The 27,934-nt window shown below is 42.9% G+C and overlaps 1 long non-coding RNA gene across 1 annotated transcript; it reads right to left on the reverse strand.

Annotated features, from left to right (window-relative positions):
- Window positions 1-1,056: 1,056 nt before the first annotated feature.
- Window positions 1,057-27,934, reverse strand: LOC109906875 (uncharacterized). The gene is made up of 3 exons (XR_002257479.2): window positions 27,626-27,934; window positions 2,315-2,411; window positions 1,057-2,225 (listed from the first exon to the last, which is right to left on the reverse strand). It is a non-coding gene; the product is annotated as an uncharacterized LOC109906875 (long non-coding RNA).

Raw genomic sequence — 27,934 nt, forward strand, 5'->3', positions numbered from 1 at the left:
AGTCCACATTTGATTGTGAGGAATTCTAAGTCAGGTGAACAGACAGACTTGAGTTCCTGTATGTTGTTATGATCACATCACGTCTCGTTAATCATAAGGCATACCCGCCGCCCCTCTTGTGATTCCATATGTGTTATTTCATAGTTGTGATGTCTACTACAGAATTAGACATTAGATATGTCAGATGAGATGATGCTGGAGAGACGAAGCAGGTACGGGGAGTAAAACATTTAATAAAGACGGACATGGAATGAGACAGGAACAGCATCAGCAAACTAATGCTAAAGACAAAAACAATACAATGCAGCAGCGGGGAACAGAGCTGGGGAACTGAGAAATATAGGGGAGGAAATGAAAAGGTGATAAGTGAGTCCTTTTGAGTCCAATAACGCTGATGGCGTGAGGAGGGAAGGCAGGTGTGCGTGATGGATGGCAGGAGTGCGTGATGCAGGGCAACCTGGCGCACTCAAGCACCAGGCGGAGGGAAGAGTGAGAGCAGACGTGACAAGATATTGCTCAAAACAAGGGAGACTCATTTCGCCTATGGTAGATCTACAGTATATAAAATTAAACAAAATTCAATGACGTGACTCTCCGCCAATAATTACAATTAGAGGACTCTAAATTAATATCTAAGGGACATTTTCCATTAGATATTCTCAGATATTCTCACAGATCCTAAGGGGCTTTTATATTATTCGAAATCAGTTCATAAAAATCATTGCTTTGTTTAAAAAGTAACAATATTTTGGAGATTTCGTTTTCATTTAACCTAGTGTGTGAGAAAAAGGCAATTCTTGGACATGGGGTGAGACATTCTGTAACGGCTTTCTTCCTGGGAAAGAGAGGACCAAAACCGAAAACAGTCCTATCTGGTGCATAGACACAAAGACAGGAAACAATCACCCACAACCCACAACACCCAACACAAAACAAGCTACCTAAATATGGTTCCCAATCAGAGACAATGACTAACACCTGCCTCTGATTGAGAACCATATCAGGCCAACCACAGAAACAAGACAAACTAGACACACAACATAGAATGCCCACCCAGCTCACGTCCTGACCAACACTAAAACAAGGAAAACACAACAACTATGGTCAGAACGTGACACATTCTGACTAATTTGTAAATAAAGCCAGTACAACGTGGCGTCGGGAGTAGGCTATTGGATTGGAGGATTCTAAATTGTTTGCCTTCATTAGACATTACTCAACACTAGTGAGACTTATTTTGCCTATGGTAGGCACACAGTATATCGATAAAAAAACGTTTTCAATGATGTGATTCTCCGCCAATAATTACATTTAGAGGATTGGAGGACTCTAAATTAATATCTAACAGGCATTTTCTGTTATATATTCTCACAGACCCTAAGGGGCTTTGATGTAATCCTAAATTAATTAATAATAATTATCACTTTGTTTAAAATATTTTGGAGGTTTGGTTGTCATTTAACCTAGAGTGATTCAGAAAAAGTCAAAAAAGCATACATCAATTGCTTATATTCAGTCAACACATATCTCAAGAAAATCATGGCATATTTGAACAAGTCATTCGTTATGGATATTTTTAAAGAGTATTTCTATCATTATTTTATTAACGAAAGCATAATGATACTGATGAAGAAATACAGTACTGTACAGTATCTGCTTTTAGATATGGACAATAAAGCATTTTGAAGATGTTTGTTTTTTAGGCAGTCTGACAAGTAAACATAGCATACAGTCCATACTGTAGTAAACATAGGAAATGGCCTAATTCCTTATATAAGGGAGAGCAGGCCATGTCCAGACTTTCTCGGTGACCTCAAGTACTCGTCAACTCTGTCTTTAATGCTTTTCCGGGTTGCATCCGTCATGGACGTAAACTTCTGAGACACAGTATTAATGATGACCACTCGGAGGTTCACTGGTAAGCCTGGCATGGATTATGACTCCATCTCCTTCCTCGCCCTTTTCAACGCGTCATTCTCCACCTGACTCTTCGCCAATGCCCCCTGACTCTCCGCTAATGAGGAGTGGCTCTCCGCCAGTACCGCCTGGCTCTGGACCAATGCATCAGCTGTCGCCTGTGTTTCAGCCCTCAGATAATGTTTATCTTTCTGATGGTCTGCCTTCAATGACTTGATCTCGGTCTTCAAAGTTTTAATCTCACCCATGAGCACCTTCATCAGATGAGCAGAGTGGTACCGCCCTGAGCCCCCATCTATTACAGTGGCCTATGATAGAAACGGTAGATGAATTAAGAATCAAAAGTGACTCCAACACACACATGCTGTACACATTTTAAGAATCTAGCTTAACTAACCTCTTTCTTGGCAACCTAAGCGTTTTTTCGGTGCAGCCTGTTGTCCAGCCCTTTGTCCACTGATCTCCACGGATGGTTGTCGGCATGATTGTAAGCTCTGCAAAAACACATTCACGTTTTTAGTACACAATTATTGAGTTTATTATACAGTATGCCTACACATTGATAGGCTATATACCTTCTCTTTTCTATATAAAATTATCTGAAACCAAAAACCTTTAGTTTTGGCTATCCTCTCAGTTCCAGCTCATTTTCAAGTCCTTTTGGTGGTTACAGTCCTAACCCTGGAATGGTTAGCACCATAGAAAGAAGCTGGTTTGATTAAAACAAAGTCCATTTTGTCTGTTCTCTTTGGTCGCAATGCAATCTTTTTTAATTAACATCTTGTATTTGAATGGTGACTGTGTTAAGGGTGGAGTTTTGTGCGGGGTAAGGAAAGGTGTGACTTTCAGGTTTCAATAGGGTATAAATATACAGCAGACTGCCGATTGTCCTCACTTTGATTATATTGTAGGACCATGACCAGGATCTCTACTCATTTAAGTGAGCAGATTAGGGCATTCGGGAGGAAAGGAAAATCTACTGGAGACATTGAAAAAAAATGGTCACAGACTGTGCTATTCGCAAACACTATCTTCAGATGCATGTTTTAAGACAAACTCGAAAGCCCAGGAAAATGAACAGGTACAGTAGGCTACCATACTTTAATGTAGGCCTAGTAATGCTAAAAATAATGCTTAAAAAAATCAACTACTGGCCTTTACTGTATGCTGCACTATTTCATTTCCAGCGAGACTATTCAAGCCATCGACTCACTGATGAATGAAGATGATGAGCAATCGGGAAGGGCAATCTGTAATGTGCTGGCATCACAGCACGATATCAACATCACTCTAATTACAGTAAGAAGACAGTTGCAGAAACTTGGGTGGATTTATGGAAATGCTCGGTAAGAAATGTTTTACATATATGTGTATAAATATATATTTTTGTAATGATCAGAACATTAACCATGGGTGTTTGCTTGTTTTGTACTGGAGTTTCGACCCAATGATTCACCGGAGTGTCACGACTTCCGCCGAAGTTGGTCCCTTTCCTTGTTCGGGCGGCGTTCGGCGGTCGACGTCACAGGCCTTCTAGCCATCGCCGATCCACTTTCCTTTTCCATTTCTTTTGTCTTTGTTTTACTCACCTGGTTTCAGTTACCCAACTACATGTTCATTATTTAACCCTCTGTTTTCCCCATGGTTTTTGTGCGTGTTTGTTAATTGTAAGTTCGGTCCGATGTTTGTGGGCTTGGTGTTACTTTATGTATTTTGGATTTTTGAGTACATTTCCTTTGTTACTCATCTCTGCTGTCCTGCGCCTGACTCCTCTGCACCAGCTACACCCAGATCCTTACACAAACAAGCAAAGAACTTTGCGTCCTGCAGGCCCAGGCATGGAACAAAGCTGGTGATACATGCAATAATGTCATCTTCACAGACAAATCAACCGTGGCCTTTGAGCAATTTGCTCAAAATTGCTACAAAAAAGGAAGAAGATCAAGCAAGCCGAGTACAAAGCATCCGCTCACACTCCATGTGTGGGGGGCAATTTCTCGCCAGGGCTCATATTTTATTTGTGATGGTAAGTTTGGCTATTTACAAAGCAAAAGGTACATAAATATTGTAGCCTACAATTCACGGACTGTTATGTGTTCCACAATAATTCACTCTTAGGAATAAATCATCAAGAGATATGCTGAATCAAATGTCAGAGAGGTGTTTCTGGGTGCACATCGTTTCTTTCAAGGTAGGATTATAGCAATATTTTGTTATGTTTGGGCCTATTTACAAGTATATTTCTATTACTGTACCTAATTTTGGCTGTTAGGCTAAATGTATTTTGTTCTTCTCCAAATGCAGACAATGACCCAAAACACATTGCCGACTGGGTTTGCATTGCATATGAGAGCATAAACTGGGTCATGACGCCAGCAGAGTATAAGTAGGCCTTGATATAGTTAAATAAAGGTTAAATAAAAGACCTACAACACCTTCAGTAGGCCTACAGTATATCTACAAATATTTTTTTCATCTCTACATGTAGGTCTCCTGATTTAAACCCGATCGAACTTGTTTGGAATCACCTGCTACACCTGCTACAGTTGTGAAAAACAAGTGTTTGAAAACCTGTTCTCAAAATGCCTCCAGTTGTCCATCACTACTGCAAGTAAAAACACAGCATCTTGTTTACATTATTTATTGTGTCACACATTTGTATCTATCATTCCAATTACTTTTAGAGTTTCTTTAAATTATTGTTTTATGTAGGATGCTACATTTTCGACCAGTTGCAATTGTAAGTAGGCCTAATAAAGCCTCATAGCCTACCTCAGCCTACCTCAGCCAGTTAAGTTATTTTATATAGGTCTAGGCTCCGAAGACTCCAATTAAGCCCTCTTGTTGTTTGTAAACCACACATGCATAGATCATTCGTTCACCTACTCTGCGTCACAAAGAAATGGCAGTTGGAACCTAAAATCTCAAATTTAGATTCATCAGACCAAAGGACAGATTTCCACAGGTCTAAGGTCAATTGCTCCTGTTTCTTGGCCCAAGCAAGTCTCTTCTTATTATTGATGTCCTTTCGTTGTGTTTTCTTTGCAGCAATTCGACCATGAAGGCCTGATTCACGCAGTCTCCTGTGAACAGTCGATGTTGAGATGTGTCTGTTACTTGAACTCTGTGAAGCATTTATTTGACCTGCAATTTCTGAGGCTGGTAACTCTAATGAACTTATCCTCTGCAGTAGTGATATCTCTGGATCTTCCTTTCCTGTGGCGGTCCTCATGAGAGCCAGTTTCATCATACAATAATCACGCTGGCACTATGCACAAAGATAGGGGTCAGAATGATGAAAATGTCCATCCTTACCATTCATTGATTTCCAACACCATGGACATCTACCTTTCTTGGGATATGTCCTACAAACTGAGTAGACCATTAGTTCCGTATCCTTAGCCCTAAGATTGAGTTTTGGCTCCTCATAATCAGATATGTAATCAGTATTGAGTAGCTTGGATGAATAAGGTACCCAAAGTAAACGGCCTGCTCCTCAGTCTCAGTTGCTAATATATGCATAGTATTATTAGTATTGGATAGAAAACACTCTGACGTTTCTAAAAATGTTTGAATGATGTCTGTGAGTATAACATAACTCATATGGCAGGCAAAAACCTGAGGACAAATCAAAACAGGAAGTGAGAAATCTGTGGTTGGTATGTACTCAACACAGTTCCCATTGACATCCCCTTGAGATATTAATGAAGATTCACGTCCTAGGGCTTCCACTAGATGTCAAGCGTCTATAAAAATGTGAATGCGGCTTCTACTGTCTTATGGGACTGAATGACAGCAGAATGAATCAGGTGTCTGGCAGTCAGCCATTTTCTGGTCATGCGCATTTCACATGATTAGCGACCTGCGTTCCATGGCTCCTGAAGACACAAAGGAATACTCCGGTTGGAACTTTATTGAAGATTAATGATAAAAACATCCTAATGATTAATTCTGTACTTAGTTTGAAATGTTTCTTTCGACCAGTAATATAACTTTTTAAAGTTTTTGTCCGACGTAACGCTGACCAGAATGAGCGTTTGGATAAGTATACCAACAAAAGTAGCTAATTGGACATAAATAACAGACATTATCGAACAAATCAAGCATTGATTGTAGACCTGGGTTTCCTTGGAGTGCATTCTGATGAAGATCATCAAAGGTAAGGGAATATTTAGCATGTAATTTATGGTTTTTGGCGGCTAATTTGACTTGATTGTTCTAAGCGCCGTCTCAGATTACTGCATGGTTTGCTTTTTCCGTCAAGTAAAAAAAAAATCTGACACAGCGGTTGCATTAAGGACAGGTTTATCTATAATTCCATGTGTATAACTTGTATTTACATCTACATTTCTGATGAGATTTCTGTTGTTTTGAATTTGGCACCCTGCACTTTCACTGGCTGTTGTCATATCATCCCGTTAACGGGATTGCAGCCCAAAGAGTTAATGGGCTCACTAGAAGTGCATGTCCATATATCCAGCTACATCCTATTGGGAAGACTCTGTCATTAACACATGTTGACATTCCCAGATAGGATTCAGCAGACCATGGAATGGAGATATTACTTGGGTTGTGACAATGGTAGGTTCAGAATGGGGTTCTCTAACAGTTGCCCAGTGTGAGTTTTTTATGCTCTTGATGTTTGAACGTTCTTTCCATTCCGGCACGTGATTGTTATGCAACAGTACATTTAATCCGCACTGCAGCCTGTTTTTATTTATAGGCTGTTTTCAACTTGTCAATTTCAAATGATTTTCTAAAAAGTTTTTTAATTTCTAAGAACATTTTGAATTGAGGTGTGTTCCGCCTTATTCATTCACATAAAAGTAGTCATTTTTACTTTTGCGGGCCAATGACTTTTTTAGACATTTCTGACCCGGACAAACACTTCCCAATTGTTTGTGCAGTCTCCCGTCCTGCACACATATTTTCCGTCTGTTGCCTGCATCACAGTCATAGTTGTTTTCGTTACCAATAATAACTTTGGAAATGTGTGCGTTTCTATCAGAGTAAGTTACTTATTACGTGATAATAGTTTCTGCATGTCGTGTTATGTCGTTTCTACTGTAGCATAATCATTTTGTGTATATTTCTTATTACCGCGGACACGCGAGGTAACGTTACTCATTTCATAACCTTTATGGTGTTCTACTCAATGCTTAGGGAGCTAGCTACATTCTTCTATTAGCTCTGGAAAACAATGCTAATTGCGTCAGAGAAGTATTAGCATGTGTTGTATTTTGAAGCTACCCTGGCCTTACGACTCCTAAGTGGTGCAACTGTCTATGGCACAGCGTCTCAGTGCTAGAGGCGTCACTACAGACACCTGCACCATAAGTGCCTTATTACATTAAAATAGTTTATGTATGTCGTGTTATACAATTTCTATAGTAGCTCACTGTGTGTATGGAGCAAAATATATTTGTGTATATTCAGTGAGAGGACCAAGTAATTTGGCGTCACTCTAAAGCGGAAAGGTGGAATAAACGAGTCAGGAGTAGTTTTTTTTGATTGAACACAGTTCTCTATTGAGGGATTTTGGTCAATACAAACACTCCAACACATTTCCTTATAACGTTACTCATTTCAAAACCTTTATGTTGTTATATTCAATCGTGCTTATGTAGCTAGCTACATTATTCCATTAGCTCTGTAAAACAATGCTAATTGCATCAGAAGTATTGGCTTGTTGTATTTTGAAGCTACCATGAAAAAATATATATATATATATTTATACCACTTGGTCGTTTTCTGAGTGCATTCCACAAAGCTGTTTATCATGTCCGCCTTATCCACTGCCTCCGTTTTGAGGTTATCGTCTAGCACACAGTCTGGTTTTTCTCTCCCCCGTCAGGTGGTCCACCTTCCCTGTGGCTGACATGGTTGCTGTATGGACAGTGGAGAGGACATGGATGTCTCATTTGTCATGCCACTTTACTGCCAGCTGTTGACATTTCTTATTTTGTATAATGGGTCATTTAGGATGGCAGTAGCAATTGTTGATGAAATTCAGTCATCGCAGCAGAACAGTCTTGGGAAAAGAGGGTGGCAAAGAAGGGAGTTACAAACATAGGATCTGTGCACCAGAATTCTCATAGGGAGTTATTCTTTACTATCCCCATGAGAAGGACTGTTGGAAGGAATACAATTCACTAAGTGTGGTTGACCCCCCATTCCTGGCTTTCTCTTCTCCTGTAGCTCCAAGGCATAGCGATTGGTCTCCTCTACTATGTCTCCGACCAGCTCCTCTGTCAGAAACAACTTGAGATGTAAATGGCAAGGGGCGATGCACTCCAGACTGGGACTCATCAAAGCAAACAGCAGGGCCAGGAGGGGTGAAATAGCTGGCAGCCTTCCAGCTACCACAGGAACTGTACTTCATCCACTGTCATTCTGCCTCCATCACAACCAGCATCTTCAAAGGGAACTGGGACTTTGTCAGTGGACATGGGGTCCTCAGATTCAGGTTTCTCAATGGTTTCTCAATTTTAAAACATCTCCAGAATTTCTGCATTTGTGAGAGTTCTCCTTTTGAAAGACATTGCTAATGCTACAGCTTAGCTCACTAGCTAAACATATAAACAACAATACTGAATGGCTCAGAGTGGGAGTGAGAGGTTACGTGATTGACTGCCTGGACGCCCCATTTGTATCAGTAAATCACTATCAGAAAATGTTTTGTGTGGTAGTTATTGATATATTTACAGTTTTATTCACATGTTTTTGAAGTTCCGGTGATAAATCATGGATTCCGATTCTTGCATAGATTGTAACGGGCACATATTATGTGTGCAAAATAATTTTTTGAAGATTGAACTGATTATGATGAGCTAAGCTAATTCCATGTGTGGAGCCTTGTTTGTTGACATAAAATGCATTCTGGGTTTCACGTAATCGTTTGTCAGACCAAAGATGCTATAAAAAAATTTGGTGAGTAAGGGTTGACAAATTTTTTGAGAACTTCAGGAAGTGAATGGTGGGATGTGAACGATGGTAGACAACACAACCCTTCAACATGCATACTATAAACAGAACAAACTCATCTTGTCTTCTCTTATTACCTTTGGTTTCTGTAAGGAAAAAAAGCACTGCGGAGCCCCTAAAATGCTGTTTGTTGCGTCATTCGAAACTGGCCCGTCTCAATAAGCAGTCTACTAAGCGTTTTAATCACACGGGTGTGATCGTATGCTTCAGGGACCACTGGGACACCCACGTGTGACAGGGTTAATTCTGTCCTAAACTGAATACTGTAAGAATGGTGAGATCGCTGGGTGTGGAAAAAGACTACATACATAACAGGAGGTGTTTTCTACCATTAGTTCAGTTGTTAGTGTATAATTAACCTCACTAGGGTGTGAATCATTAAGCATGTGAGGAAAATGATGACCCTTGCATTACAATGAGCTACTGTATAACTCATCTGCTCTGTGTGGAATGTCTTCCTGTCTCTAAATGGAACTAAACAACAAACATGCTTCTGTGTAAAAAATAAAAAAGTTAGCATTTTAGTGTAGGTGTCCTTATAACACATTATAAATGAGTGGTTCGAGCCCTGAATGCTGATTGGCTGAAAGCCGTGGTATATCAGAGCGTTTACCACGCGGGTATAACAAAACATTTATTTGTACAGCTTTACGTTAGTAACCACTTCATAACAGCAATAAGGCACATTGAGGGTTTGTGATATATTGTCAATATACCACTTCTAAGAGCTGTATCCAGGCACACCGTGTTGCATCGTGCATTAGGAACAGCCCTTAGCCATGGCATATTGGCCATACACCTTGGGCCTTATTGCTTAATTATTACATTTGTCATAAGCTGTCACTAGTAGATTTACCTAGTTATGAGTAAAGGCATCAAATTAACAAAACTAGTTATAACCCACTAGGGTAGGACAGAAAAAAAAATACTAAGTTAGAAATAGCGATAAAATGAATCGCTTACCTTTGATGATCTTCATATGGTTGCACTCACAAGACTCCCATTTACTCAATAAATGTTTGTTTTGTTTAAAAACTTGTTCACGCTACCACGTACCCCTAGGGGTACCACCCCCCCCTGCTCAACTGAAACAGTGGCGCACAGAATGCAAAGATATTCTTAGAAATATTTAACCTCCACACATTAACAAGTCCAATAGCTCAAATGAAAGATAAACACCTTGTCCATCTACCCAGCAAGTCAGATTTCTAAAATGTTTTACAGCGAAAACATAGCACATATTTATGTCAAACCACCACCAAAGATACGGCTAATTTAAATAGCCATATTTGTCGAACAAAAGATGCAATCACAAACGCAGGATTAAAAGAAAAATAATTCACTAACCTTTTGAAAATCTTCATCAGATGACAGTAATAGGACATGTTATACAGTACATTTATGTTTTTTTCAATAATATGCAATTTATATCCATAAATCACTGTTTACATTGACGGCCATGTTCAAAAACTGCTACTAGAATGTCCGGAGAAATTATGATAACTCTGCCAGATAACAGCAATACACATCATAAACTTTGACTAAATATACATGTTCTACATATAGTTAGAAAGATACACTGCTTCTTAATGCAACAGCTGTGTTACATTTATTTTTAACGTTACAGAATTCGTTCACTTGGCAATAATATGAGACGGTGCTCATAGATTAGCAATATGTCTCCGCTATGTTGGAGTCCACAGAAACACAAAATAACCACATAAATATTCCCTTACCTTTGATGTTCTTCGATCAGAAGTCGTGGAAGAAGTCATACTTACCAAAAACTGCGTTTGGCTTTCAAATGTGTCTTTGGGTTATCAAACGCGACAAATTCCGGCTGAAATGCACCCAAAATTCTATGGGTTGCGCATCAAAACTTCAAAATTACATATTATATGTCGACTAAACTGGTCAAACTAAGTGCAGAATCAAGCTTTAGCATGTTCTAGACGTGCAAAACAATTCTCTGCTCGAACAGACAAACCTACATCGTTTGGTGAATCTTGGAACAAAGGGAGCTCAAGACCCGACGCGCGCATGTATTTTCGCGTGACCCGAAGGTTTCTTCCCGCCAAAGGGTGAGGGGGCGCGCGATTTTCACAATGAAGCGCACCATTGAAAGGGGACATTGCGCTGAAGAGATAGGAACTGTTCCCAGATCTGTAGCTGTTTGGGAAGGGTGGGGGCGATGACGTCAAAGTTGGCCCAACTTTTCTGCTGACAGAGAGAGTTTGGAAGAATGGCTGCCCTGTGAGTTCTGCTTTACATAGAGACATAATTTGAACGGTTTTAGAAGCTTTAGAGTGTTTTCTATTCAATAATTATTATTATATGCATATATTAGCAATTTTGGACAGATTTCTTTGTCAGTTTACCATGGGCACACAATTCATCCAAAGGGGGCAGTATTCTGCCCTAGCCCTAAAGTCCCTCTTTATATCCAAAAACCTCAATTTTGTTTGCACGTTTTGTTCAGTAATCCACAGGCTCAAATGCAGTCACAACAGGCAGACGAAAAATCCAAATAGTATTCGTAAAGTTTGTAGAAACATGTCAAAATGATGTTTATAATCAATCCTCAGGTTGTTTTTAGCCTAAATAATCGATAATATTTCAACCGGACAATAACGTTGTCAATATAAAAGGGAAACAAGTAAGGTGCGCTCTCAGCCGGCGCATGAAAAACCTCTGGGACACCATAGGGTCCACTCATTCAGAGTGGTCTTACTCTCTAATTTTTCAGAATACAAGCCTGCTACTCAGGCCCAGAAGCTAAGATATGCATATTGTTAGCACATTTGGATAGAAAACACTCTGAAGTTTCTAAAACTGTTTGAATGATGTCTGTGAGTATAACAGAAGTCAGATGACAGGCAAAAACGTGAGAAAAAAATCCAACCAGGAAGTGGGAAATCTGAGGTTTGTAGTTTTTCAACTCTTTGCCTATCCAATATAGAGTATAAATTTGGTCCGATTTCACTTCCTAAGGCTTCCACTAGATGTCAACAGTCTTTGGAAGCTTGTTTGAGGCTGCTACTGTGAAGGGGGAGAGAATGAGAGCTGTTTCAACCAGAGGTCTGGCAGGGTGCCATGAGCTCAGCCTCGCGCGCGCCCGTGAGAGTTAGCTGCGTTCCATTGCATTTCTAAAGACAAATTAATTCTCCAGTTGAAACATTATTGAAGATTTATGTTAAAAACATCCGAAAGATTGACTCTATACATCGTTTGACATGTTTCTACGAAATGTAATGGAACTTTTTGACTTTTCGTCTGGACCTAGTGCTCGCGCCTCATGAATTTGGATTTGTGAACTAAACGCGCAAACAAAAAGGAAGTATTTGGACATAATTGATGGATTTATCGAACAAAACAAACATTTATTCTGGAACTGGGATTCCTGGGTGTGCATTCTGATGAAATGGTGTAAAATACTTGTATGTTTGAGGAATTTTAAATATTCTGTTGTTTGAATTTGGGCGCCCTGCACTTTCATTCGCTGTTGTCATATTGATCCCGTTAGCAGGATCTCAGCCGTAAGAAGTTAATTTGGATGGCAGACCCACGTAGGAATGATTTCCCTCAGTAGGTTCTTTGCAACAGCCATTGCTGTGGCATGCTTGCATGGAAATGCCTCCATGTCACGGCATTCAAGAGAAGAAGGTGAGGACAAGGTGCTGCGTGGTACGTGTTCATAATAAATTTATTAGCAACTGAACACTAAATACGAAAATGACAAAAATAATAACTGAAAATGTTCTGTCTGGTACAGATACGAAACAGAAAACAACTACCTACAAAACCCATGTGGGCAAGAGCTACCTAAGTATGTCCCTGATTGAGCTGTCCCTGATTGAGAACCATACCCGGCCAAAAGCAAAGAAATACAAAAACATAGAAAAAAGACATAGAATGCCCACCCTAGTCACACCCTGGCCTAACCAAAATAGAGAATAAAAAGCCTCTCTATGGCCAGGGTGTGACACTCCACCCACTTAGAGAAGCTATCCACTAGAGCCAAACAATACCTGTAACCCTGACAGGCTGACAACTTAATGAAATCCATCATCACATGCTCAAAAAGGCCCTTCTGGGGTTGATAAGCAGATATAGGCATGGCAGTTCCCCTTCCTGCATTGTTATTCATACAAATCACACATTTTGCACAATATTTTTCAGCAAACACAGAAAATACAGGTGCAAACCAAAACCTATTTACAAAATCTACCACTCCATCCTTTGACACATGGTTATGAAAAATAATTGCTTTCAACAGGTTATCAACAAGATTGGAGTGAGAAATAGTCTTATACCGGTGGAGGTGAGGAAGCCACGTTGTTTCCACAGAGTTCCAAAATCATGTACCACACCAAATGCATTTCTACTGTCTGTGTAAATGGTGACTGGCCTTCAGCCAATATACATGCTCTCGTGAGTGCAAACAGTTCTGCAGCCTGAGCTGAGAGGTGTGGTGGTAATTTAGCACTGTTGAGTGTTGTTGCCATTGTTGTTACAGCATAGGAGAACCACTTGTTGCCTTTCTCAGACCTCTGAGCGGTGCCGTCTACACATATTTCCAAATCAGCATTCTGCAAAGGGACATCAGTCAAATATGACCTTGGTTTAGATACAAGTTCCACCAGAGCTGTACAGTCATGTGGCTCTCCGTCCTCCTTGGTTGGAAACAAAGTTGCTGGATTGAGCACTGCACCTTTTCAGGGTCACATGAGGCATGGTTAGAAGCACATTCTAATAGTGTAGCAGACTCACTGGAGTCGAATGAGCAGTCTTAGCCTGTGAGATGAGAGCGTGAGCATGCACATGCACAGTTAGTTGACACATTGCAACAATGTCAGCACATGCTAGTACAGCTACAGTAGCCACCGTCCTCAAACAACACACCAACCTCTCACCCCACTTTCCAATCGCTTAGACTAGTAACACACTGGTCTCTGTTTCCCCCCATGGTCCTGAGTCAACACAGAAGACATAAATCCATTATTCTCACACAAACAGATTGAAAAGCTTAGAATGGTCAGGCATTCCGTCAGGGCAGTCAGTCCTTCAGGGGTCCATTTGATCCTGTCATTCATAGGCATCTTGTGACCGTAAATTATATCTGAGAGAGGCTGAACAACCTTGGCTTCGTCAGGCAGCCACGACTTCCGCCGAGGTTGGTCACTCTCCTTGTTCAGGTGGCGTTCGGCGGTCGACGTCACCGGTCTTCTAGCCATCGCTGATCCATCTTTCATTTTCCATTGGTATGTAATTATTTTCTACACACCTGGTTTCCATTATCCCATTGCATGTTCATGTATTTAATCCTCTGTTTCCCCCATGTTTGTTGTGCGTGATTATTTCTATGTTCAGTTCGGTTCATGATGGCTGGTTTTTCGACGGGTGCTGTGTTCACACGTGCATAATATTTACCGTTGGTTATTGGTCAAGTGTATTTGTTTACCTTGTGCCTTTCGTTTTTGAGTAAAGTACATTGCTCACTAATTTTGCTCTCCTGCGCCTGACTTCATGCACCAGCTACACTCACCTTCTGACAGAATTACGAACCTAACCATATGGAGTCAGCAGGAGCAGACAACCCCGGATTAGGGGTCGAAGAGCGAGTCCAGCAGCTTGCGGCCATGACACAACATCTCGGCATCGCCATGGATCGCGCGCGTCCTGCAGAATCTGGACAGCTGGGAGAGAAGAGGAGTTCCTCCAGTGCCTCCACCATCACCACCATGGACACCACTACTCACCCCTATTCCCCCGGTCGTAGTTGGATTCAGCTCGATCTGCTGAAGGAGTATGATGGGACGGCTGCTGAATTGTCATGGGTTCCTACTCCAGCTGGAGCTCTACCTGGCAGCCGTGCACCCAGCTCCTTCGGGCCGTGAGAGCGTGTCCGTCCTCATCTCCTGTCTCTCAGGGAAAGCCCTGGAGTGGGCCAATGTTGTATGGGAGGAAGGAGAAGCGATGTTGGAGCAATTTGAAGATTTCATCCAGTTTTCGACCACCCGCCTGAGGGTAGAGCAGAGGGTGAGCGTCTTGTCCAACTTAGGCCGGGGACGAGGAGCGCACAGGAGTTCTCTCTGGACTTTCAAACCCTGGCCGCCAGTGTGGGATGGTACGATAGGGCCCTGATCGATCACTACCATTGTAGTTTGAGCGAGGACGTCCATCAGGAGTTGGCTTGCAGGGACACCACTCTCAACTTTGACCAGCTGGTGGACCTGTCCATCGGTTGGATAACCTGCTGGCTACCCGAGGACGTCCAGATCGGTGTCTGTCAATTCCATCCCCCAGCACCACAGCTCCTATGCCCATGGAGCTGGGAGGTGCTGCACGTAGGGCGACCGGAGGAGGGGCCGGTCCATGCACCATCTGTGGCCGGTCGGTGCTGGAGAGGTTCCACTGGGAGTCGAGGCAGCAGGCAGGGCACTCTTGTGTCACCCCAGGTGAGTCAGCATCAGGCTCACCCAGAGCCCTCTGTTGCACACATGTTTGTGTATATTCATTTTCCTGAGTATTCCCCACATTCCCAGCATAAGGAGCTCATAGATTCAGGCGCAGCTGGGAACTTTATTGACAGATCATTTGTCCATAGTTTAGGGATTCCTATTGTTCCAGTGGATATAACCTTCCCAATTCATGCCCTAGATTGTCGACCATTGGGGTCGGGGCTAATTAGTCAGGCCACAGCTACACTGGGCATGGTGACGCGGAAGGATCAGAAGGAGCAAATCATTTTTCCCTTATTGATTCTCCTGCATTTCCCGTGGTGCTGGGTATACCCTGGTTGGCCTGACATGACCCCACTATTTCGTGGCAACAGAGGGCTCTAACGGGGTGGTCACGAGAGTGCTCGGGGAGGTGTTTAGGTGTTTCCGTCAGAGCAACTACGGTGGAAAGTCTGTGCGCATCCCACTATACCCTCTGAATATGCCGATTTGGCTCACACCTTCTAGAACAAGAATGCGAATCAATTACCACCCCATCGACAGTGGGATTGTGCGAAAAATCTCCTGGTAGATGCAGCACTTCCCAGGAGTCACGTGTATCCCTGTCACAAGAGTAGACGGAAACATTTGTCTCCGAATCCCTGGAGCAGGGGTACATTCGGCCCTCCACTTCACCTGCCTCCCCAAGTAAATTCTTTGTGAAGAATAAGGATGGAGGCCTGCGCCCATGTATTGACTATCGAAGCATCAACCAGATCACGGTTACCCGCTACCTCTCATAGCCAGTGCGATTGAGTCAATGCACAGGGTGTGCTTCTTCACAAAATTAGATCTCAGGAGCGCTTACAACCTGGTGCATATCCAGGAGGGGGACGAGTGGACGACGGAATTTAGTACCACCTCAGGGCACTATGAGTACCTCATCATGGTTGATTAATGCTCCATCAGTCTTCCAGGCCTTTGTAGACGAGATTTTCCAGGACCTGCACGGATAGGGTGTAGTGGTGTATATCGACGACATTCTGATGTACTCCGCTACACACGCCGGCCATGTGTTCCTGGTGGGCAGGGTGCTTGGTTGACTGTTGGAGCATGACCTGTACGTCAAGGCTGAGAAATGTCTGTTTTTCCAACAGTCTTGCTCCTTCCTAGGGTACCACATTTCCACGTCAGGGGTGGAGATGGAGAGTGACCACATTACAGCCATGCGTAATTGGCCGACTCCCTCCATGGTAAAGGAAGTGCAGCGGTTTCTAGGGTTTTCCACCTACTACCGGAGTTTTATCCCGGGCTTTGGTCAGGTAGCGGGTTCCCATTACCTCACTGCTAAAGGGGGGACCGGTGCATTTGCAGTGGTCAGCTGAGGCGGACAAGGCTTTTGGTCAGCTGAGGACTCTGTTTACCTCGGCTCCCATGCTCGCTCACCCGAATCCCTCTTTGGCGTTCATAGTGGAAGTTGACGCGTCTGAGGCTGGGATAGGAGATGTGCTCTCTCAGCTCTCGGGTACACCACCAAAGCTCCGCCCTGTGTCTTCTTTTCGAAGAAGTGTTGCCCGGCAGAGCGAAACTATGATGTGGGGGACCGGGAGTTGTTGGCTGTCGTCAAGGCTTTGAAGGCGTGGAGACATTGGCTTGAGGGGGCTTAACACCCTTTTCTCATCTGGACTGACCACCGCAATCTGGAGAACATCTGGGAGGCGAGGAGACTGAATCCTCGCCAGGCAAGGTGGGCCGTGTTTTTTTACCCGTTTTGTTTTCACCCTATCCTACACACCAGGTTCCCAGAACATGAAGGCAGACACACTGTCCCGGATGTATGACACAGAGGAGCGGCCCATGGGTCCCACTCCCATAATCCCGGCCTCTTGCCTGATGGCACCAGTAGTGTGGGAGCTGGACGCAGACATTGAGTGAGTGTTACTTAGAGAGCCCACTCCCCTCCAATATCCAGCTTGGCGTCTGTACGTTCCATCTGCTGTCCGTGACCGTTTCACCTATTGGGGCCAAACGTCACCCTCCTCTGGTCATCCGGGCATCAGTCGGACAGTGCGCTCTCTTAGTGGGAAGTACTGGTGGTCCACTTTAGCTGAGGACGTGAGGGTTTATGTCTCCTCCTTCTCAGTATGTGCCCAGTGTAAGGCCCCTAGGCACTTGCTTAGAGGGAAGTTGCAACCGTTACCCATTCCACAACTGCCGGAGTCGCATCTGTTGATGGATTTCCTAACAGATCTTCCTCCATCACAGGGTAACACCACGATCCTGGCTGTTGTGGATCGATTTTCTAAGTCCTGTCGTCTCCTCCATTTGCCCGGTCTCCCTATGAAACTACAGACTGCGGAGGCCCTGTTTACACAGGTCTTCCGGCACTACGGGGTGCCTGAGGACATAGTATCTGATCGAGGTCCCCAGTCCTCCAGGGTCTGGAGGGCATTCATGAAACATCTGGGGGTCTCGGTCAGCCTTACCTCAGGTTTCCACCCCAAGAGTAACGGGCAAGTGGAAAGAGTGAACCAGGATGTGGGTAGGTTTCTGCTGTCCCATTGCCAGGACTGGCCGGAGGAGTGGGTGGCATTCGTGCCCTGGGCAGAGATGGCCCAGAACTTTCTCCGCCACTCCTCCACTAAGCTCTCCCCCTTCCAGTGAGTACTGGGGTATCAGCCGGTTCTGGCGCCTTGGCATCAGAGACAGATCGAGGCTCCTGTTGTGGATGACTGGTTTAGGCGCGCTGAGGAGACACGGGACGCCGCTCATGTGCACCTTCAGCGAGTGAGGCACCAGAAAACCTGATCAGATCTCCACCATAGTGAGGCCCCGGTGTTTGCACTGGGGGACTGGATCTGGCTCTCGACCTGAAACCTGCCCCTCCACCTGCCCTGCCGGAAGCTGGGCTCGCGGTTTGTGGGGCCATTCAAAGTCCTGAGGAGACTGAACAATGTTACAGGTATGTTACAGGTTACAGCTTCCCTCGATTATTGAATTAACCCCTCTTTCCATGTGTCTCTCCTCAGGCCAGTGGTGGCTGGTCCACTCCAGGAGTCTGAGGTGCGGGAGGTTCCTCTGGCCCCTCTGGACATCGAGAGGGCTCCGGCGTATGCAATTCGATCCCATACTGGATTCGAGGCTTCTGAGGGGGGTCTTCAGTACCTTGTGGAGTGGAAGGGGTACTGTCCAGAGGAGAGATGCTGGGTGCCGGTGGAGGACGTGTTAGACCCATCGATGCTGCGGGTCTCTATCCGTCTCTATCCGGATCGCCCTGTGCATCGCCCTCCGGGTTGTCCCCGATGCCAGTGTCAGCGTGCTGCTGGAGCCGCGCGTCAAGGGGGGGGGTACTGTCACGACTTCCGCTGAGGTCGGTCCCTCTCCTTGTTCGGGCGGCGTTCGGCGGTCGATGTCACCCGTCTTCTAGCTCTCGCTGATCCATCTTTCATTTTCCATTGGTTTTGTCTTTATTTTCTACTCACCTGCTTTTCATTTTCCCATTACATGTTCATGTATTTAACCCTCTGTTTCCCCCATGTTTGTTGTGCGTGATTATTTCTATGTTCAGTATGGTTCATGATGGCGGCTTTTTCGACGGGTGCTGTTCTCACCCGTGCGTAATATTTACCGTTGGTTATTGGTCAAGTGTATTTTTTTACCTTGTGCCTTTATTTTTTGAGTAAAGTACGGTGCTCACTCATTTTGCTCTCCTGCGCCTGACTTCATGCACCAGCTACACTCACCTTCTGACAGCCCTACAGTACCCTGCCATACCAGTCAGTGACATCAAGTAGTGTTTGGTGGTTTGCTCTGGGACAGAGAGAATAGCTTGCAATCTCTCTGGACCCAGCTGCCTGCCATTGGGTGTAATATCATGTCCCACATATTTCAGAAATTGGGAGACAATTTGCTACTTATTTTTTGATACTTTGTGGCAATTCTCTGCCCGAAATATCAAAAGGGCTTGAGTATCAGTTTCACATTCCTCAGGTGGTGCCGGGATTGTAGCGCCCCTTCAATATGGAGAGTAGGGTAACTCCCCCGGCAAATCTCACAGATTCTGTGGACACAGTGAAATTATATGAGAGCTGGGTTCAAGTAGTATTTGTTTCCTTTCAGACTGAAATGCCAGATGGGTGGGGTTTCACATTTTTGGGGTTACTCAATTGGTTCCATTGTGCCAGACAAGCTTGATAAAGAGCAAGTGAAATATTCAGAGAAACAAATACTATTTCAACTAAGTTCTGAATGATACCACTTTGTATGCATTGTTTCTGGGAAAATGTCAGTCAATTCAAAGCTATATAAACCATCAAGTGCTATGATGAAACTGGCTCTCATGAGGACCGCCAAAGGAAAGGAAGATCCAGAGTTACCTCTGCTGCAGATGAAAAGTTTATTAGAGTTAGCTGCACCTCAGATTGAGCCCAAATAAATGCACACAGAGTAGAAAAAAATGCTTTGCAGTTAACAGACACATCTCAACATAACCGTTCAGAGGAGACTGCGTGAATCAGGCCTTCATGGTCAAATTGCTGCAAAGAAACCCCTACTAAAGTAAACCATGAAGAAGAAGACACTTGCTTGATGGAAATCTGTCCCTTGTTCTGATGTAGTAAAATAGGAAAGATATAGAAAAACCCTTGAATGAGTAGGTGCGTCCAAACTTTTGACTGGTATGGTATAAAAAAAATGAAACATCTATTTGCATCTTTTCTCCTGGACGGGACATGCCGCCTTGCACTCCATTGCATCCATGGTGACCTGGAGAGCCAGCCAGGGGCCCTTAAACACCACTGACGGTGAGTCTTATCTCAGATTGGCTTTCAGTCTCTCCAGCCTCCCAATATACCCTTTGCTGGATAGTGTGTATTATCCTACGTGTTTGATAATCCTCCATCTCCACCACAAGGTGACCCCCACATGTCATATGTCATCTCTATGGTGTACACCACCAACTTTTAACATGCCACCACTGTCCCTCTCCAGCCATCGTGACAACCGCAATGGATCTCCGTAGGGAAAACACTGGCATTCCAAGACAAAGCTAACATAATACTGCACCAATACATTCTCCTCCTCCTCTTTTCTACCATCTCCTCTCTCACCATCTGTTTCCACTGTCTCCTAAAATGTGACTCCCCTTTGAGATAAGTGTTGGATAAAAATTACAAATTTTGTTTTGATCACAGTGACATCTAATCAGTTTGGCAAGTTTTAATTTCACTGGATGATGCTAGCTACATTGGTGGGCCACAGGCTTATGGTGGCAGACACACATACTCTGTGGTCGGGGTCAAAGGCATGAATTAATATTTAGGACTTTTTAATCTGTTAAATACCCTTCCCTATTCACAAGAACAAGGATGTTTGTCCTTTCCTGACAGTTATAATGTGTCATTATATTATAATATACGAATAAAATGAGGGACGCAGAAGTCTCATATCGGCATATACCAACACTCTGCATGAGAAGAGTTAGCAAGCGTTACATTTCATTTGTGTACTTGACACTTTGACTCTGTGCTCCGCGCTCTGCCCTGTCCCTCTCCATTAATCTTTCAACTTAGCGGCAACACAGAATTTGGTTGTCAAAACAGAATCTTGTCTCCCATATCTGTTACTCCCCCCATGACAAGGGCCCAATGCACCACACCACATAGATAGGTGGAAGACTAGCTCTCCGACAAGGAAAGGAAGGGGATGGAGTGATGAGTGGAGGGAGAGATAGAGGGAGGGAGGACTCTGGAGATATAGTTATGTAGCGAATCAGATCTTCATTTTCAGCCCTTTTACGTGTCACTATGGCGCCTGCTGTGTTTGCGTAGACAGGCCCCCTGACCGCACGAGGCCCCACAGAGTTCACTGTTGGGCATCCAGATATGCGCCTGATAAATAGAGCCTGCGTGCGGAGAGCCAAGGGAAAGGACAGTGTCACATTGAGCAGTCAAAATTCATTATCTAGCTCTGTGTGTCAGGGGTAATGACAGGGGAGAGGAGAATTTAGAATGCATTATCACTCTCAGAATGAGTACATATCTGTGGGCCACTGTGCTCACCTACAAGGGAAAGCTACTGTGAACTGCTGTGAAATAGACAGCAAGTTGTAGACATAAAATGTCAATCCTATTTCTTGGGAAATAATATCAGTTGTCTGTATTACATTTTGAGAGCAGAATACAGTTTTGCCAAGTGGAATCAGAATGTAAGAAGATGACTGCAATGTATTAAAAAGCACATTTATTGTATATGCTTGTGCAAAACTTGTATGTTCATTTGAGGGTAAAACTGTTGATTGTAAAAGGCAACGGCCAAAGTAAATATTTAATCAAAATGTAATGCAAATTTATAGCTCACCTTAAACTAAAATTATTTCTAAATTCTCTATGTCATTTTCAGGATTGGATCATATTCTACATTAAGGCCTTTAAATATCATTTAATAATTAACTACTATAATTTTTTAAATAATAGATACATAATTGGTTTGCGAATTTAATCATTTGAAAGTATTTGTATTTCTATGAAGTTCTTATACATTTTAGATGTAAATGTTGTATTTATTCCCATTCAATTACGCAGCTGATTTAGTGTTTTTCAGTTTCATTGCATAGCACAGTATTAGCTGAATAAAATGACAGTATAAGTTCTACATGCAGTGTAAGAGTATAAGGACACTTCGATTGTAATTCAAAATGACCAGAAACCAGTTTGTCTGAACATTAAAAAGATAATGTAATATTAAGTGGGCCCAGACAGGGGTGGAAGAAAGTTCTCAAATATTTTGAAATGTGTGGAAATGAGCATTGCCATCCAACCTCTGAATTCTAATGCAAATAGTAATATGTAATTATGAAATAAAATAAGTATCCAGCCTCCAATGCTTCCTCAGATCTCTTCTCTCTCTACCCTTGCAAAGTCCCATCTTGGACCTTCTATAATCATGTTCCTCATTCCATTACACAGTCATCTTCCACTGGGCACAGATGCCAGTTCAAAGTCTGGTTTTGATTTACATTTGGCTGAGTTGTAAACTAATCTTGATTAAACCAAAAATGTCATGTCATTGGAATTAGGTTAAAAGTTGTGGTTTTTCTTAGTTTAAAAAATGCCATTTAGGGTGATGACTTTTTGCAAATCCTATTAGTTTTCCTCATTGATTTACCGTCATCACATAGATTTTGGGGGTTGAAATTACATGGAAACAGCGTTGATTCAACCAGTTTTTGCCCAGTGTGGTAAGCTGACCAGGATCAGGAGTTTGATAAGGCATCTATGCTTCCTTTGACTCTTTGTGACTAGGTCTGTGACTGATGGCAGAGGCTCTGATGGGAGCATAAACCATGTCATACATTTGAACACTGCGGCCCTCCATCAACCTCCAGGAGCACTTAGCCAGGGCAGGGGAGACCCGTCTCATCCCACCCCATGACGGGTGAGACCTTTAGGGTGATTCACGATGGCCCATTCCTCATCTACCCAGCTGGGGTAGATAGATTTTTTAAAGAATAATTTATATACAAAACTGAAGCTTCATGTTCACATGCTTTATAATGAATCCAGAACTGAATGTGTAAAGTTGAAGACCCAGAGACGAAAGAAAGGAGGGGAGAGAAAATACCCATTATCTTATATCTTAATGATATGATTGGAGTGCCAAACACTTACAATGAATAAAATGTAAATGAATGTTATCATATTAACGGGCAAAGAAATATCTAAAACACTTACTGCAGGGACTGTCTAAAAGGGTTACAGCAGGTACTGTAGGGTAGTGTAAGTGCCTTTAATTTCAAGATATCCACCTCTTGTTCAATTGAAGCTCACTATCTCTGTATATTATATTATCATACTTTGCTTTATTGCACTGCTACAAATAAAATTGCTATCAGTTTCAATTTGAGTGTCTCCAACGAACTTTCTCCTTCAGTAACAGAACAGTGGAACCTATGGCTCTCCAATATACACTTCCAAACCAATATGAATTTCCTCACTAACAGAGAAAGGGTTCTCTTAATAAATTCAGTAGAAATACATTTGTGATATGAACTTGTCTATATTGTGTTGCCAATTCATCATACAGGTATGAAGAGAGGGAGTGGGAGAGAAAGATAAGTTACATACACTGAGTGTACAAAACATTAAGAACACCTTAATATTGAGTTACCCTTTGGGTGGTTGACCACTCTTGATACACACGAGAGACTGTCGAGCTTGAAAAACCCAGTTCTTAACACAAACCGGTGCGCCTGGCACCTACTTCCATACCCGTTTAAAAACCACTTAAATGTTTTGTCTTGCCCATTCACCCTCTGAATGGCACATGTAACAGTATAACTTTAGACTGTCCCTGAACCAGGGACCCTCTGCACACATCAACAACAGTCACCCACGAAGCATCGCTAGCCATCGCTCCACAAAAGCAGAGCAAGGGGAACCACTACTTCAAGGTATCAGAGCAAGTGAGGTCACCGATTGAAACACTATTTAGCGCGCACCACCACTAACTAAACTAGCGTTTCACATCCGTTACACTCACCCCCCTTTTGACCTCCTCCTTTTCCGCAGCAACCAGTGATCCGGGTCAACAGCATCAATGTAACAGTATAACTTTAGACCGTCCCCTCGCCCACACCCGGGCGTGAACCAGGGACCCCTCTGCACACATCAACAACAGTCACCCACGAAGCATCGTTACCCATCCCTCCACAAAAGCCGCGGCCCTTGCAGAGCAAGGGGAACCACTACTTCAAGGTCTCAGAGCAAGTGACGTCACCGATTGAAACACTATTTAGCGCGCACCACCGCTATCTAAGCTAGTGTTTCACATCCGTTACACACACATACACAATCCATGTCTCAATTGTCTCAAGGCTTAACAATCCTGCTTTAATTAACCTGTCTCCTACACTTTGTCTACATTGATTGCAGTGGATTTAACAAGGGACATCAATAAGGGATCAGAGCTTTTACCTCGATTCACCTGGTCAGTCTATGTAGTGGAAGTAGTAGGTATTCATAATGTTTTGTACACGTCATTGACTTCGTGTGGAAAATTATGAACCTTGTTAACTTGTGCAGAAATTCTGCTTTCAGCAGAATTCTTACACTAATGTCACACACAATGGTATTGCTTATATGCTAGAAATTACTTGTTTACACACCAGAACACACACATACACACAGTGCTACGTGATAGAATAATAAGTATTAGCTTTTAACAACCTTTTATGATTACAGAGCATCTGGTGATTGAATTCCACCCACATTGGAATGAATTGCATTTATTCCCTAATGTCACAAATACTGTATGTGATTAAAATTAAAACATCATGCTCAGCACTGCAACATCATCAACAAACACACAACAACATGTAGCATTGGACTTGAGCGCCTCATGTGAGAGCATGTGCAACTCACCCTAAAAAACAGCTTGTTAATACAATACTCCACCTACCCTCGTGCTCCTAGAGCAACTCTCCCTTTTTAGTTCAATCAGTAATAGGTTTCTCTCATGTTGTGGTTGAGTAAAAACGAATACGTTGAAAGTAGCCACTTCACTTTCCCATGCACCAAACCCTTACTGGTGTTGTTCACATTATTAAAATAGGAAAGTGTTATCGGGAAAGGAAAGATCCCTCGGCATAGAAAAACTCATCTGTGCTAATGAAATGAGATGTGTGTATCGATCGTAGAGAGACAGAGAGAGAGATGGATAGAATAGGGAGGAGAGTGTACAGTATACAGAGAGAGAGCAAGAGAAAAAGAAAGCGATGGAGGAGGAGAGAGTACAATACATTATGCAGACGTACGGAGTGCGGACAAATACAAGGATAGAGAGAGAAGGGAGAGAGAGAAGGGATGAAGAGAGAAAGAAGAGAGAGTGAGAGAGAGAGAGAGAGAGAGAGAGGGAGAGAGAGAGAAAGAGAGAGAGAGAGAGAGAGAGAGAGAGAGAGAGAGAGAGAAAGAAAGAAAGAGTAGCAGTCTTAATAATGTAGTTTGTAGAAGCATGTTGGTTGGCCCTTTTCCATTTGTTCAGGCAGGTTGGGAGGAAGAAAATGCTGATGATTCACTGTGCTGACCCATATACTCTACCTGCTCCCAGCAAGCAATGCACCAGCTTGGTCTCTCTATCGCTCGCTCTCTCTATCACTCTCCCAACCCTCTCTCTCCCTTGCTCTCTTTCCCTCTCTCCATCTTCATACTTCAATGCAAGTTGGCTAAGGTTCCATTCCACCTAGCTCTGAATAAAATGAATGAATGTTTATCCACTTGCCAAGAGATTAGCTGATGATACAGTTGTCACTAGATTTGACAGGGGAAGTGCTTGAAAATGAATTCACCATTGATAAGAACAGCACGACTTTTGATCAGGACACCCGATAACACCGACCAACATGATGTCAACGGTGCTTGTGCTCTGGTTAACTACAAATAAACCCAATGACCAATTTCTCTCTCACTGCTTCATGAGACAGCTAGGTCAAAAAACACAATAAAACACCAGCAGTGTAATTCATATCCTAGAACTACAGTACAACCCACCTCCAATGGGTAATATGGAACCATCCTGTATTCCACTCACATTCACCATCATCCAGTGATGTGCAGTTATTGATATGTAGGTTGCCACCATAGCTACGGTGTCAAAATGCATGAAGGTCCATGGTGGGTCCTGTTAGTGCCTGATGAAAACCCAAGAGGACTGGCACCTTGTGCTGCCAGTGATAGTGGTGGCGTTGGTGACAAAACTCGCTAGACAGATCAAAAGCTCGGCACAGCCAGGCGCAGCTCATCTGCTCCCTAGGAATCATTAGCAGAAATCAAAGGAGAGCTTCCTTTAGCTAACGAAATGCTGCAGACCTGCTGCGATGACACCAGTCTAGTAATAATGTGACATGCATTCAATTATTATTGATGAAATATTACACACATAATGGTGAAATGGAACATTCAACAATGTTGTGTGTTCAGATAAGCAATAAACATGATAATGGAGCTGTAGTAGCCTAGCAGACACAACAATGAGGCTTATTGTATGAGGAGAAAATGCACCAAATCTGTATCATATCCAATTGTACATTCTGAAGGAATGCAAATAATTAGAAGTGCTTCTGTGGCCATAGCAATTTTCTAACTCAAACTATGTCTTTGTAGCTCTGTAGAACTTTTTTTTTTTGGAAGAGGAAAATAGGGGCTAAGCGTATAATTACAAAGACACACGTATTTTCTGCATGACAGGATCCTCGCAATAATAGCTTCTGTTTCCAGAAGAATAGGGAGAATGAGAATCAGGTAATGCAAAAAAAGAGGGAGTGCTGCTTTGGCATCAAACATTCTCCTTGTTCAAATATTCATAGCTATAATGTGATAGAATTATTGAAAAACAGGTAATAGGTAATTGGAGATAGGTGTGGTAGGTGATGTATCCAGCCCTTATGTTTCCTCCATGCAGACATGATTCGAGGTCCTAAGTGCAATGGTAACAAATTCATTAAGAGATCCCAGTTTACACTTATTATTCCTATATCGACCTGCACAATCTCAAATTTGCATTCTACATTTTTTTTCCTCACATCAGCAATCGATGGGTGCTACTCTCTTCAGATTTAAAACCGGCGATTGACATTGATGAATGGAGGTGTCAGTAGAACAACCAATAGAAATGCCAAGTCGTGGAGAGGGGGAAATAGAGAGAAGGGTGAGGGACAAAAAAAAACATAGAGACATCAGACAAAGGTGATGAGACTAAAAAAATGTAAGCCGAAAAAAATGACATTAACATAATATGTGAAATTGAGAAAAAGGAAGGGAATTCACTCGAAAAGAGGACAAAAAGACTGATCCAAGTCTGTAAAAAAGAAGAAGAAAGAAAGACTAGCCTTCAGTTTAGCCTTCAGACAGCTCTACATCCCTTAACCCCCTAGCCAAAAGTAGAGCAGTGACATGAGAGGATAAACAGAGGGATGCAAAGGAAGGGGTGGAGGGGGTCAGCCTGAGAAGTGCTGAAGCTAGGAGTTTTGGCTCTGGGAGAGAGAGAGAGTTTGTCTGGGTTTTTTTGGGGGGGGAAGCAGGCACAAGCAATAATCTTCTAAAACAGGGTTAGGCATGAGTCTGCCGGATTAGGCAAGTGGAAATGTATAAACCTGCAACAATGTGCTTCTGCCTCTACATTCCAGCCTCAAACTCAGCGCTCAAAAAGCAAAGCTCAGTTAACAAAAACACCAAAGGCTACAGGAGGACTGGACTGTGCTGCTAAGCTTACACTTTGCCCAACTTACTCACCTTCGAAAACTGAAGTCAGGTGTTTGAATGCAACTTCAAACACTGTATCCCGAAGTTAGAAACGATTAACATACAATTAAATAGCAACATCTAGCACACACCTCAAACCTAGCTTGGAGAACCATGGCGAACATTGCTGTCTGTGGACAATAAAGATAGAATTGAATTGAAGTTGAGGCTGCAGGCTCCCAATGCTTTCTCCCCGTCTGTCAGAATGATTTTCCTGCCCAGTCTTTGTCCACCATCTTCCCTTCCACCTGACTAGTCTCACCCTTTTCCTGTTTTGAAAAACCAAAGCCAGTGCTGCCT

This window comes from Oncorhynchus kisutch, linkage group LG16, assembly GCF_002021735.2.
Source record: "Oncorhynchus kisutch isolate 150728-3 linkage group LG16, Okis_V2, whole genome shotgun sequence".
NCBI lineage: Eukaryota > Metazoa > Chordata > Actinopteri > Salmoniformes > Salmonidae > Oncorhynchus > Oncorhynchus kisutch.